We start from the raw sequence: 14,139 nt of genomic DNA on the forward strand, positions 1-14,139 counted from the left end.
CCACCAAGGAGAATACTGTGTAAACTGTGCGTAAGATAACTAAAATAAAGACTTTAAAATACTTTAAACCCTTTTATGTAATTTTTTAAGTACAGTATTTTTTTGAAAATTTTAAAAAGTTTTTTGTGTTTTTAAAATCATCATAAATTTTACAATACGTTAGCTTTAATGAAACAATTTACACACTTAACAACAATTTATATTAGCTCTCTAGGATTAAAACATAAGGAAATATCTAAAGAATACTGATTTCCCTAGTAATAATAAAACAAAATTAGACCATCTTCAAAACAAGAATGCAAATTTTAATGAATTAGGTCCTGATGAAAAAAATGTTGCCAAAAAATATCTGGGCTACCGTAACACATGAGAAAGAAAGGTTTTTTTTTAATATCTAAAAAGCTGTTGATTTTAACTTAAAATACAAGAGTACTGAAATGAGTAAAGATTTATTTAGTAAGAAAATGTCCAAGACAGAATTTTTAAGAAAATATGAATTTCACTTAATTACATCAATGTTTTTCACAACTATTATCAAAAAAGTCATACACAAAGTCAAACTAAACTTTTATGCAAAAATCTTCGTGTAATATCAGTACACACAACTTCACCGATGGTGCTGTAAAAAATAATGTGTTGGCTGAACGGAGTTGAAACTTGTACTGAGCATGTGGAAAGGATGAACAAACCGGTCTAGCACGGACCAGTAGACACAGCATTGCCAGATCGCTCGCAGTGTTACCAATCTCATTACTTTTCTAACACACCTCTTATATATACATATATATATATATATATATATACGAGGTATATATATACAAGGTGTGCTTTTGATGTGTGTTACGAAAATGAAGCATCGGAATTTAGAGCAACGATGTGCAAGCTTTGTGTTAAACTTGAGGAATCTGTGAGTGTGACCTTTGAGAAGTTGATACAGGTCTATGGGGAACATTGCTTATCAAGAGCACAAGTTTTCCGCTGGCACAAATCATTTTTTGAAGGCCGAGAACACGTTGAAGATCAACCTCGCTCAGGAAGACCTTCAACTTCAAAATCTAACGAAAATGTTGAGCGTGTGAGGGTTCTTGTGAGATCAGACCGTCGTTTAACAATAAGGATGATGAGTGAACATTTAATTTAAATACTTTCACCGTAAATAAAATTTTGACAGACGACTTGGACATGCGAAAGGTTTGTGTGAAATTGACAGACAACTTGCGAAAGGTTTGTGTGAAATTGGTGCCGAAAAACCTCACAACGGAACAGAAGCACAATCGAAGAAACATGTGCGTTGATCTTCTTGAGAGGATTGACAATGAACAAGAATTCTTCAATCGTGTGACCACAGGTGATGAATCCTGGATATCTCTTCTAGAAACATGTCTTAAACATGAAACATATCTTAAAAGGACGTCATTTTGAAACTCTGGAGAACATTCAAAAGATTATGACAGACCAGTTAAAAGCCCTACCAGTTGAAGCCTTCCAGCGCTGCTACCAGGAGTGGGAACAACGACTAGCTGCTCAAGGAAACTACTTTGACGGGGATAATATTGTTGTTTGAAAAAAATAAAAACTTTGGTAAGTAAAAAAGTCAGTCTCATTACTTTTCTCACACACCTCGTATTACGAGTAGTATGATAAGTAGAGTAATGGTACATATGTCAAATTATTCATAAAATGTAGCTGTATGAGCTCTTGCAAGGTTTTTTTATTAATACATATGATGACCATAATTTTGAAAAATATTATGTTTTTACTTTTTTTTTTGCATGCAGCATAAAAAGCAAACCACACCTTTGATTTGAAACTAATTTCAAAGCAATAAGTTTACAAATAATCAAACCATACAGTCTCCAGTAAAAAGTATTTCAAACCCCACCTCTTCTTTACGGGATGCAGTTGAAATTTGGCAAATATAATTTATGAAAGTGTCCTACAAACCGAGATAAATTTGTATATAAAAAATTGCATTTGTAATTCAAAAGTAGCAGAATATTATTTTTTGCTATCTTCCCCACTTATATACATCTATATACCTATATGTATATACATTTAAGGATTAGTGAAAATATGAAAATTGAGTAATCGTTTCAGAATTATTAATGTGAATTTTAACCATGGAAATATGTGAGTTGAATGAAGTAGCAGTTCTGTAAACAGTAGATCTTGCTCATTATGTACTGAATGTGGCAAATTAAGCTTCATTACAAAACTGAAAATTAAAATTATGTACAAAATCTAACTGTTGATCAGAATTTATTGTGGAAAGTTTAACCAGTATCAAGAATAATCATACCTATTACCAATTTAATAACCATTGTTTCCAAGGGTGTTTAAACATCATATACGGAGACGGGTGTCTCTAATACGTTACTATGTTTCATATGTGCATTTTAATATATATATTTTAACTATAAAATATTTATAATGTAGAGAGTACAAAGAGAACTTACTACCTGATAACGTAATGGGTAAATGTAATAGTCAATACTCTTTTGGATAGCTGTACTGGCTATCATTTTGAAACAGAAACTTTTATGAAAAATTATCACCATGTAGAAGGCTGTTCCACTTATTAGCAAGTAACCTTATGACAAAGTTTAATACAAAAATTGGAAAATATATTTGGCTGTAACTATAATAAACCCACAAACAGAGATAGCAAAAGATTGAGTAAAACAAGTTCAAAGATTCACTTGATCAGTAATATAAAAGCAAAGAGAATAACGTATATATTCATTTCTCATCTAGTGCTACAGCAGAGCTATAGCTTTAAAGGGAAAGTATTCTAATTGGTCCAATTTAGGCATATACAGTTTTTACCAGATCCTTATGTTTGGACAACTAAGGAACCCAAAAAATCCAAAAACCAGATGGAAATTTTCTGGGTGTTCTTATGTACACATGTGTGTGTATGTGTTCAGTGTCACACTCTAAATCACCTTATTTCTCCAGAACTAATCAACTGATTTTGACCAAACTTGGTCAGATTACTTCTATATATGGGTTATTAATGCCATTAAATTTTCAACAAAAGGTCAAGGGGGTAAGACTGTAGAGCAAGGTCACCCTCAGTATCTTGAAATTTCACAAAATTAAGATCTTATTTTCTTAGGCACATCTGTTGACAATTAAAAAATAATATTTCCAAAAACGTTTTTTGCAAAATCTCACCCCCACCCCAAAAAATGCTCTAAATAAACTAGTGACTAATTGGGTATGCTGTGTCATTAGTACCCCCTCTTACCACAAGAAGTGCTAGTGTAGCACTGACATACAGCTGTTGTGGTCATCTGCTATGTTGTGATGTCACAGGTGAGCAGTAGAATTAAATAAATGAATAATATTTAAAGTGTAAAAAAGTATTTAAAGCAGCTGCTAGTACTGCCATAACTGCCCAAATGAAATTTGGTATGAGCACGTGGTTTAGTTAGAATCATTGAATTAAATAAACAAAAAAATAAAATAAGTTGTGTGTGTAAGCAGTGCATCAGAAAAAACCCGCATGATGGGAAAGACCTACAACTCTGTTGTCAACTTTTATATATATATATATGATTTAATATAATTATAGAATTTAATACCAACTGTTCCCTCTATGAATCATGAGACCTTGCCAAGATGAGGGGGGTTGATTGCTCAGTGATACAGAATAGCTGGACCGAAGGTCCCACCATATTGGAGAGGTATTTATTGAGAATCAGACTAAGGAATGATTTCTGAAAGAGGGCAGCAGCTCTTTCAGTAGTTGTTAAGGGCGTAGGTCATGATGACCTAAACGGTCATATCAACATCACTCAATCTTCTGAGTACTGCGCAGCTGAAAACAATGGGAAACTATAGCTGCTTTTTTTCCAAGAAAATGTAACTCTCTGCATTTTCATGTAACAAAGATGGAAGCACCTTCCTTGGTAAACTACTCCGTAGATAAACTAATCCCCTGTTCTGGGTGGGGACTACTAAGGAACGGGTCACTAGAAAATTAAAAAATCTACAAGTCGGAGCATAGAATGTTAGAAATTTAAAAAAGGTTGGTAGGTTAGAAAACTTAAAGAGGGAAATGGATAAGTTAACTATAGATGTAGTAGGAATTAGCGAGGTTCGGTGGGATGAAGAAAACAAATTTTGGTCAGGTGATTTTAAAATAATTAACTCAGCTTCAAATAAAGGACAGGCAGGAGTAGGTTTCATAATGAACAAGAACATAGGGAAGAGAATAGAGTATTTCAAAATGCATAGCAACAGAATATGCCTGCAAATCACCATGATGATAATAAGGTAGAGTGTGTATACGAAGAAATTGATGAAGCAATTGAATACATAAAAGGGAATGAAAATTTAATAATAGTTGAAGATTTGAATGCAAGCATTAGAAAAAGCAAGGAAGGAAATGTTGTGGGTGAATATGGGTTGAGCAAAAGGAATGAAAAAGGGGGCCAACTTATAGTCTTGCACAAAGTATAATTTAGTAATTGCTAACATCTAGTTTAAAAATCATAATAGAAGAATATTCACATGGAAAAAACCAGGTGATATTGCAAGGTATCAGATAGATCATAACATGGTTAAGCAAAGATTTAGGAATCAACTTGTCGACTACAAAGCTTACCCTGAAGCAGACGTTGATAGCAACCATAATTTAGTGATAATGAAATGTAGATGGCGTTTAAAAACTTGAAGAAAAGGTTTCAGATGAATCAGTGGAATTTAGAGAAGCTTGAGGAAGAAGAGATAAAGAAGATTTTTGAGGAGGACATCACAAGAGGTCTGAACAAAAAAAGATAAGGTAGAAAATGTAAAAGAAGAATGGGAGAATGTTAAAAAGGAAATTCTTAAATCAACAGAAGTGAACCTAGGCGGAACAAAGAGAACTGGTAGAAAACCTTGGATATCAGAGAATGTATTGCAACTGATGAATGAATGTAGAAAGTATAAGAATGCTAGTGATGAAGAAAGTAAAAGGAACTATCGACAATTAAGAAATTCTATAAATAGCAAGTGCAAACTAGTGAAAGAAGAGTGGATTAAAGAAAAGTGTTCAGAAGTGGAGAGAGAAGTGATCTTTGGTAAAATAGATGGAACATACAGAGAAGTTAAAGACAATTTTGTGGTACATAAATTAAAATTTAATAATGTGTTTAACAAAGATGGTACACCAATTTATAATATGAAAGGAAAGGTTGATAGGTGGGTGGAATATATTGAAGAGTTATATGGAGGAAATGAATTAAAAAAAGAGGAAGTTGAATAGGATGAAGGGGAGAAGCAGTACTGAGATCTGAATTTAAGAGAGCATTAAAAGATTTTAATGGCAGAAAGGATAGATAGATTATACAAACTGGTGTATAACATTTACGAAAAAAGGGAAATTCTGTCAGACTTTAAAAAGAGTGTTATAGTCATGATACCAAAAAAAGCAGGAGCAGATAAATGTGAAGAATACAGAACAATTAGCTTAACTAGTCATGCATCAAAAATCTTAACTAGAATTATGTACAGAAAAATTGAGAGGAGAGTGGAAAAAGTGATAGGAGAAGACCAAATTGGTTTCAGGAAAAGTATAGAGACAAGGGAAGCAATTTTAGCACTCAGATTAATAGTAGAAGGAAGATTAAAGAAAAACAAACCAACATACTTGGCATTTATAGACCTAGAATAGGGATTCGATAATGTAGATTGGAATAAAATGTTTAGCATTTAAAAAAAAATTAGGGTTCAAGTACAGAGATAGAAGAACAATTGCTAACATTTATAGAAACCAAACAGCAACAGTAATTATTGAAGAACATAAGAAAGAAACCGTAATGAAAAAGGGAGTCTGACAAGGATGTTCCCTATCCTCGTTATGTTTTAATCTTAACGTAGAACTAGCAGTTAATGATGTTAAAGAACAATTTAGATCCAGAGTAACAGTACAAGGAGAAAAGATAAAAATACCAAGATTTGCTGATGATATAGTAATTCTAGCTGAGAGTAAAAATGATTTAGAAAAAAAATGAACAAAGCAAAGGGTTTTTTTTCCTACACAACTACCACATGAAAATAAACAGGAACAAACTAAAAGAAATGAAATGTAGTAGAAATAATGTAGATGGACCACTGAATATAAAAATAGGAAGAGAAAAGATTTCAGAGGTCAAAGAATTTTTTTATTTGGGAAATAGAATTACTAAAGATGGACGAAGCAGGAGCGATATAAAATGCGGAATCGCACAGGCAAATTGAGCCTTCAGTCAGAAATATAATTTTTTTTCATCAAAAATTAATTTAAACTTCAGGAAAACATTTCTAAAAGTAAATGTTTGGAGCATAGCTTTATATGGAAGTGAAACTTGGATGGTAGGAGTACCTGAAAAGAAAAGATTAGAAGCTTTTGAAATGTGTTGCTATAGAAGAATGTTAAAAATCAGGTGGGTGGATAAAGTGACAAATGAAGGGGTGTTGCATCAAATTGGTGAAGAAAGAAGCATTTGGAAAAATATAGTTAAAAGAAGAGACAGACTTATAGGCCATATATTAAGGCATCCTGGAAAAGTCGCTTTAATATTGGAGGGGCAGATATAAGGGAAATATTGTGCAGGCAGGCAACGTTTGGAATGTGTAAAACAAATTGTCAGGGATGTAGGATATAGGGGGTATACTAAAATGAAACAACTGGCACTAAGTAGGGAATCTTGGAGAGCTGCATCAAATCAATCAAATGACAGAAGACAAAAAAAAAATGTTTATATATATATGTATATATATATATATATATATATATATATATATATATAAATACTTTTTTTATCTGCTTGTACTCTGGAACCACCGTAAGGTATTATTTTAGAAAATGAAAGAGGATGATATGTATGAATGTAAATGGGATGTAGTGTTGAACAGTTTCAGGTTAACTAGTCCTGAGATGTGTAGTTAATTGAAACCCAACCACCAAAAAGTATCCACCCAACCACCGATATCTACGATCAAGTATTCAAATCCATATAAAAGTAACCTTTATTAGGATTTAAACCTTAGAACTCTTGACTTCAAAATCAACTGATTTGTGATGACAAGTTCAACACCAGAACAACCCGATGGGTTGATAAATAGCGTTTGTGTATGTTACTTGTACATTACTGCAAATAAGTGTGCTACAATCAACATTCATACAATGAAAAATTTACAAATATAAATGTGACCAAAACAAATATACTAAATGAACACAACACAGAACAACTATAGAATTTGATCACATACTAAATAGGATTCTTTCTAACCACTTCAGACAATCAACATTAAAAGTAATGCTTTTCATCTGAAAAGCATTGAGGAAGAAACTATTATATAAAAGAAAGGCTTATTGTAAGGGAAAAAGATATTGAAGCATTTTCTTTTATTTAGAAAATGAGTGGTGATTTCTATTGTTTTATTAAACTCTAAATAACATGTCAAAAAATTACTTAAATAATCTTTTTCATAAATTGCAAAAAATTTAACACCTTTTTTTAAAAAAATATTTATAATATTGTAATAAAATAATTATTGCTTAGAAACATAGCCTGTAATTAGTTTTTGTTTCTTTTTTATCAGTAGATTAATGGTGATATAAATAAATCCAACTTGTTCAACATATGATGCTTTTACAATGAAATGAATTCTTAATGGTATTAAATAATTCTTAATGGATTGCTATTGCAATCTTACTTAATCATTTAATATTTTATTAGTTGCTGATGTGTGATGACATATGCTCATCATCTTGTATGTACTGTATTTATTTATTTAATATACAACTTTTACTTTTAATTAATTTATTTATTAAGATGAATTTTTCATTTATTGTTAATATTATTAGCATAATACCATATTTTTATTGACAGTTTCAGAAAATGAACTGGCAGGCCCATTTTAATGGACCAGAATGCCACCAATAGCCGATCGATATAATGAATATTGGAACAATATGTTATCATATTTATCATTCATTGGGCTTGGGTGAAACAGGAAACTCCTTCTCTTATAGCCTGATGATTCTACAATTAAACACTCAGGGTGTAACATAAAATTTATTTAATGGTGTAAAGATAGGTTAAATGCCAATGGCCAAAGCCATATTCTGTAAACCAATATGCATACATTACCAAAATTAAAAAATTGTTGAGCGCTGGCTCTTTACTATTGACAATTATTAGAGGTAATGTCAATATCAAATAACACTGCTTGAAAATTTAATTAAAAAAATAAATTTATTGCAATGTTTATTAAAAATTATTTTATCTGTTTTCAATATAAGGAATAGTAGTAATAAACCTTACTGTAATAAACTGTTGATGTCAAAGTTTCTGTAAAATTAATGGTATTACTGCTGACTGAAATCATATTTGTTGATTCACTAGTATTATTTTAGTACTGATTCAGTATTGAAATCCTTATTATAACCTCTCTGTTCCTGCCCAAAGCAGCACTTTGTCAACTGACCTTGTCACTTCTAAGTGACATTTGTATGTGAAACTATTAAACTTATATATGTTGCAGTTGTACCATGTGTTACTTATCAGTTATATTTATTTGAATTTCTTAAAGTAAACATTATAACTAACAGTTATAATTCATTGTACTTAGTCAACAAGTGATATTGATACATTCTTTTTTGATAATTATTATATCTACCATGTTATTCTTGACAATACAGTTCCACAATGAAACTTTTCAATTAAAGTTTATCATCATTAGATTAGGCTGATTAAATTCTGTAATGAATAGGAAACCTGGTTTTACCCAACGGGCACGTCAACCACTAGTTGGATTTTTTTTGTAACTCTAGGTAGGAAACATATTTCAAGTCAAGGACTGCCTCACAGTCAGAAAAGAGAGAGTCACCACTCCATTTAGCTCCAATAAAAAAGCAACTGTCCTGATAGCTACTGAAAAGTTCCAGGATGATGACATAAACAGAACCAGAGCAGTACCTGATTCAGGTCCCACTGCATTCATCTAAAGATGAAGGGTGAAATGTGAGAATGCAGAAAAAATGGAACAATCATGGTACAAAAGGACTGCTTCTTAGTAACTTCATTTAGTTTACCATCTTCCCCAGGAAAACTTGTCATCAATATTAATTACATCTATACATTTATATGTACTCCCATTTAAAATATTATACCTTGGGACTCCTTCAAAGCAATGCCCACTTTTAACAAACCAAATTACATCTTTTAAAAATTATGCAGCCAAATCTTTTGCTTATGAGAAAGAACTTATTATGCTTCTGTTGCAATCTTTTATAAATTAGCAATCAATCTATAAGATCTTCTAACTAGTTTATTTGAAATTACATTAAAATAGTTTCTATTCCAAGAACAATATTTTACACAGATAGAGTATTTATAAAATAAAATAATTAAATTAGTCTAGAGTTTTTACATCTTTATTTAACGTGTCTAACGTCCTCAAATATGTATTACAATTGAGCCTTAAAAATCAATTTGTACCAATTTATTATCTTCACTTATATTTCAAAATTATTTTTAATGGTAAATATTTTTAGTTACTTTTAAAAACAGTTATATTTCAAAATACGAATATAACATGAGTTTAAATAAAGAATAGCATGAACTTTTTAAATTTTATAATAGAATAAATTTGGATCAGTTTATTATTAAACGTTTATAATGCTGCATAATTTTTACATGTATATTATATGTAATTATATATAATTGGTATAATTAATATTTTAATTCAAATATGTTCATATACTAAAATGAATTGTAACCACTTAACTTATTAATTATTAATTTTTTATTTTAACAAAATAAAAATGTTAATATGACCAACAAGTTTTTTGTATGAATATACTCTATTATACTCTAAATATGGTAAGAAATGGGCAGAATTGGTACAAAATATTAATTTCAATTTTTTTTCAGACTGTTACTAAAATGTTTATTTATACAAACTGGAAATTTTGTAATAAATCATAAAAATGCCACAAATCATAAACTAAATACCAGTACTGATAATGAAATTCTATTATATGATTGCTATTTTCCGCTTCTTGAGAGAGATAATTTGAGTTTGAAGAATAATTTAATTATTAAATATTTAAATTTCTATAATTATACAAACAACAATGAAAAAACTACTTGTTTAAAATCTAAAAGTACAAATGGAACACAAGTAAGAAAGAGATTTGTAAAAAGAGATAAAATACATGAACCATTTTATTCAACAGTACAAATTGTTCCTTGTAATCCATTATTACAAAGTAAACATTGGATACCAAATACATCCATCTTTGCTCCGAAAAGTAAAAGTAAACCCACCTTTGCTGTGGAAAATATAATATATGATTCAATTGTTAGATTAAACAATGACATGAAAATAAACAGAAATCGTTTTAAACATTTTAATTTAAGGAAATCATCATCTTTATTTAATAATGATCATTTCATAAGTAAAACTGAAAATAAATCAAACAACCTGCACAATGACAAATATATCAAGAATTATTCGTATTACAAAAATTTTATTGAAAATCCTATAGTAGGGCACCAGCTCTATAAGATACTACAAGAAGTAAAGAAACCAAATGAAATTTTACAAGAAATAACAATAAAACATTATAAAAATAATCCATTAAATTTCTCTCAGAGTATTTACACACAAAATACATCACCACATACTTTTACAGAGGAGTGTAGGGTGAAAAAAAATAAGTTCAGAATATATAATAAAATTTTATCCACTAATAGTTACAGTGTCTTTGCAAAAAAAGTTCACAAATCTGTAATGACCGAGGCATCAACTACAAAGATGTACATGAAAATTCTAACAGTGAATAATTTTATCACTGAAAGAAATATAACAGATAAAATAGTCACAATGTCGAAGGACAGTACTTTACATAGTATAAATAAAACCTCTACAATGACTCCAAAGATGAAGAAATTCACAATTATTAAAACTAATAAAAACAGGAATATAAACAAATGTTCACTTAATACAAAAACAGGAAAGGTGAAAAAATATAATAATTCTATTAAACAAACATTAATAATAATAAAAGATAATAATCAAACTTATACAGGATTTATGAGTCCTGAAATATTTTACAAAAATTTTAATAACAAGAACAATTCATTTATTAAAAAAGAAAAAAATTCTTTAAACAATAAAATAAATAAACAAGAATTTATAGTAAATATTAATAATAAAAATAATAATAATAGCGCACTAATAACAAAAACTGTAAATGGTGTTTTTAAAGGGAATATTTTTAATAAAATACCACATTTAATTAAAAAATCTGAGAAAAACCACAGTGGAATGATATCAGTAAATAAAAGAACAACAGGTGAAAAAATATCAAATATGGTTACAAAAAACAATCAAACAAAAATTATCACTCAAAATACAGAGATGAATCATAATATTGCTTTTTCTAATACACAAGTAATTGGAAACATTACAGGAAATAAACGTGCAGTTAAAGAAAGATATAAGCCAATAAGAACAAAAAATAGATCTAATTTTAATGTTCAGTTAGTTAAGAAGATATTTAATAATCATAACAATTTATCTAGCTTTTATAAGTTTAATGACAAATTTTATTATTATGATTTTATTAATAATAACAATAATAATTATTACAATAAAATATAAAATAATAGTTACAATAATTTTCAAGCAAAAGGATATTGTACTTTTATGAAAATAGGATTAGTGGTTTCTTTGGAAGCTAGAGAGGTTGAAGTGAAATCTTGAGAGGTAGAAAATAAACTTAAATTGTACACCAAATTATCAGGAAGTGAACAAGTTTTTAGTTTGCTCTGGTCAGAGACTAGTTAGAATACAGTTAATAAAGTATTAAAAAAAATGATGGATGGATAGAATGATACTTAACACATTACACAATCACAGTCAAAAAAATCTCTACAGTGAAATACAAGGCAAACTTTAATTTTTCGTCACCTAGACATATACATAACATTCTATATAAAACAAACAATGAAATCAAAACCTAGTATTAAAATATACAATCTTAAAAAACATTGACCAAGATTTATATAAAATTTTCCTACCTTGTCAAGTACTATTTAAAACTATCAAATCTATAATCAATAACTTAACTCAATTTAATAAAAATTCAAAACTCATGTCACAATGTTTCCTATCTTCAGTGACCATCTTTATTTCCCATAACTGCTGCCAGTGATAATTATTTAAAACTATAATTTTTTTCAGTGACAAATTTAACCAAGCTTAAGGGCATCTAAGAACATAATTTATGAAACTAACATAATTTAAACTTTTATTTAAACTGACAATTTATAAAACTAGGGCATCTAAGAACATTCTAACATAATTTATGAAACTATTATATTTAAGACAGTAACACCTTTAAAATAAAAAAAGTGCTCAAAATCGTACAACAAATTTACAAAACAGACCCTGACAAATAAATCAACCCACCAGCACACAAATCTCCAGTGACTGCCCTAAATAAGTTTTTTCCCAGTAATTTTTCATTCCTTCTGAACTCCAAACCAAATAACATTACTGGTGTTGAAAATGTTATTTTGTGAGTGTTTTTTGTTCTTGATTTTTTTCATTTCATTTTATTTTGTCTGTGGTGTTTTCAGATGTAAGGCTAATTTCCTTCAGATATTCTATTATTTCTCTAATCCATCTGCATCCTCCTGTCTTGGTGTTTATTGAGTCGAGATTGTACTGTACCAGTTGTTTTTTACATGACTGTTGGGCACGAACCACCACTGCCCACCTTTCTGGTACTTTTTGTAGCAACAGGTTCTTCCAATTCTTCACTCGATTTTCTGGAGTCTCTCAATCTGATTGTTTGCAATTTAGTTGGTTGTTGAAATATTTAGCTAAGATTTCCATGTTGTCTTTATTGTTATGGATTTCATCCTTCATTACTAGGGTTAGGGATTTGTTTTGAAGGTTTTCTGGTAGTTCTTGACTGCATTTTGATGAATTCTTCTTCCATTGATTTCAGTGTGTCTTTTTATTTTCCTTAGGGTTTGGATGGTTTCGGATTTTATTATACTGCTTCAAATGTTTTAAAAACGAAAAGAGAAAATGTTCAGTAAACAGTTCTTGGTCAAAGTAGATTTTTCCCATACTTCTTTGTAATTTTTAGCTTTTCATTGTATGTATGAATTTTCCTATTCAACATTTAATAACAATAAAAGGTAACAGTCTATATACTCTCTATATAATTTTAAACTTATTTAAAAAAAAAAATATTTATTGCACTAGTTTTGTAAATCATAGAGACTAAGGAAAAGGAAAGAGATAAGATCGAGGCTTTTGAGATGTGGGTCTGGAGGAGGATGGAGAAAATAAAGTGGGTGAACAGAGAAAGTGATGTAGAAGTATTAAGAAGAATAAATGAAGATAGAACAATATTGGTGACTATCAGAAGGGAGAAAGGAAACTGGTTTGGACATATAATTAAGGTAAAAGAATAATTAATACAGTTCTTGAAGGCTTCATTGAAGGTGAACAAAGAAAAGGAAAGAAGAGACTGAAGTTAATAAATGACATAAAGGATAATGAAGGTTTTGATGAGACAAAAAGAAAAGCATAGGACAGAAACAAACAGACAGCAGAGGTACCGTATTTTTTACTTCCTTGTACTTCATACAAGTAAGTATGGTTATCACAAAAAATTTCAGTTTTCAGATTTCAACAGAAATATCCATTTTAACCATCCCTGAATCCATTTTGACTAGTTTCGACATGATATCTGTATGTATGTACATATGTAGCTTGCATAACTCAAAAACAATTGGCTATAGAATGTTGAAATTTTGGATTTAGAAGTGTTGTATCATCTAGTTGGGCACCTCCCCTTTTGATTGCAATTGACTGAACCAAAAGTTTCCAAAAAAAGCCCAAAATCCATAAAAATTTAGATTTTGAACTTATTCTTAACTGCAGTAATAAGCCCTCATTGAGAGATTTTCAACGATAGATCATAAGTGGTAATTATTTTCATTGTCCAGAGTTGTAGCCAAAAAAAAAATTAATTAATGAAATATTGGAAGCTTATAAGGGAAAGGCACATCGGTTTGATTTAATTGACATTTAAATAAGATTCAAGACATTTGAATAAATCCAAATAAGAATGTA

The sequence above is a fragment of the Lycorma delicatula genome, chromosome 9 (assembly GCF_047948215.1).
Source record: "Lycorma delicatula isolate Av1 chromosome 9, ASM4794821v1, whole genome shotgun sequence".
In the NCBI taxonomy this organism is placed as follows: Eukaryota; Metazoa; Arthropoda; class Insecta; order Hemiptera; family Fulgoridae; genus Lycorma; species Lycorma delicatula.